Here is a 1,967-nt window from a genome sequence, read left to right as displayed (position 1 = left end):
TGCCTCCAGGCACACAAATCGAAGGATCTCCCATCATGTACTTTCAACCTACCTATCAATGCAATGATATGGGCGTATTGGTGAAAAAAGAAAGTTCACATGGGCGACCAATGCATTATATATAATACTAGTTTTTTCTAGTTTAAATCTAACACCGATTTGTGATTTTCCTATCGTACACGTATATAAATGCGTCTAGGGCGAATCAACCTGTGATTGGATGATTAGAGGGACTGTGGTATTCCCAGCCCATCAAAATTTAAATCCTGGTGCTCGCATTTATTGCTGGATTTATTTCAGGATTTCTGGCGATGCGCATTCAGTGGGAGGAGACGTTCCCGTCGATGATGAGGTGCCTGCGATAAGTTCGTAAATTTCGAGATGATATGCTGACTCAGTTTTTCGGAAATGCTCATAGGGGTAGGATGTGAGTGTATGCATTCATAAGGGTGAGTATATGCGCGTGTATATGAGCATTTGTGTCTATATTGATGTTAAAAAAATATGTCTACGGTCCGCGTGTCAAGTGGTGTGTGTGCGATTGTACGTCTTCGTAGAAAATTCGATGCCAACCCGTCCTTGAACACCTAATCAATCGCCTAGGTCCAGGCCACTGGCTCCATGTTCCTGTTGTGCAAGTCTTCTTTGCATTTAAACATGTAACAGAACGTACAATCATGTTTCCAACACAGATGACCGGATAGCGCAGTGGATTAGCGCGTCTGACTTCGGATCAGAAGGTCGTGGGTTCGACTCCCACTGTGGTTTAAGTTTTTTATTCTTTAGTTTGAGAAAATCCAAAACAACATTTTAAAAAGCTTAAAACATAATTAAACTTACACAATCCTACACTTTTATAATAGTAATTTTTTTGTAGGCTACACAATCCTACAATTTCATAATACTAAAAATTTTATAGGCTACACAAACCAGATCTATTTTTTATTCTTTAGTTTGAGAAAATCCAAAACAACATTTTAAAAGCTTAAAACATAATTAAACTTACACAATCCTACAATTTTATAATACTAATTTTCTTGTAGGCTACACAAACCAGACCTATTTTTCTGTTCTTTAGTTTGAGAAAATCAAGCTTAAAAACATAATTAAATTTACATTATTGTACAATTCTATATTATTGAGACATTGTAGGGTCGAATTAGTTTTATCCTTTAGTTAGAGAAAAATCAAAAACAATGTTTTAAAGCTTAAAACAGAATTAAATTCACACAATCCTATGGTTTCATATTATTAAAAATTGTTTAGGCTACACAAGCCGGACACATTTTTTCATTCTTTAGTTTGAGAAAATCAAAAACACCATTTTAAATCTTAGAACACAATAAAATTGACATTATTGTACAGTTTTATACTATTAAAAAAATTGTAAGCTGCAATGACATAGTCTGCAACGGAGCACTGGTGCTTCCTCCGTTTTTATTGAGTCTGCATATTAGTTTTGACCTAAGTCAAACTTTGTAATATTTGAGAAAATCGGTAACACTACTTTTTAAGCTTAAAACATAATTAAATTTACGTAGTCGTACAAATTTACTACTAAATATTGTGTAGGCTACACAAACCATCCCTAGCTGCAATGACATGGTCTTCAATGGAGCACTAGTACTCCCTCCGTTTTTATTTAGCCCATATATTGCTTTGACCTAAGTCAATTTTTATAATGTTGTGTTAAGTTTGGGTGTAACACGGGTGTGTCTGAGGCGTTCCATTTGCTCTTTTTAATGTAAGTCTAAGGGCGTTGTACCGCCCGCTTGGTCATTCTCATATCCATGAAAAATTAAATATTTTTGGTGACTATTCTATTTTTTTATTAGTTCAATAGAAGAAGAAAATTGTTTCATATGACTTTTAGTTTTGTTCATGTATACGCAAAAACATATTCATGCAAGTATTAAAATGTTACATAGAACCACAAACATATTTCATGTCTGTATTTTTTATGTGTT

At 34.3% G+C, this 1,967-nt stretch overlaps 1 non-coding gene across 1 annotated transcript; it reads left to right on the top strand.

Annotated features, from left to right (window-relative positions):
- The first annotated feature begins 694 nt into the window (after positions 1–694).
- Positions 695–768, top strand: TRNAR-UCG. The gene has a single exon. It is a non-coding gene; the product is annotated as a tRNA-Arg (tRNA).
- Positions 769–1,967: the final 1,199 nt, after the last annotated feature.

Source organism: Triticum dicoccoides, chromosome 1A, assembly GCF_002162155.2.
Source record: "Triticum dicoccoides isolate Atlit2015 ecotype Zavitan chromosome 1A, WEW_v2.0, whole genome shotgun sequence".
Classification (NCBI taxonomy): Eukaryota; Viridiplantae; Streptophyta; class Magnoliopsida; order Poales; family Poaceae; genus Triticum; species Triticum dicoccoides.
Note: the sequence above shows the minus strand (reverse complement) of the source record. Positions and strands in the feature narration are given on the sequence as shown.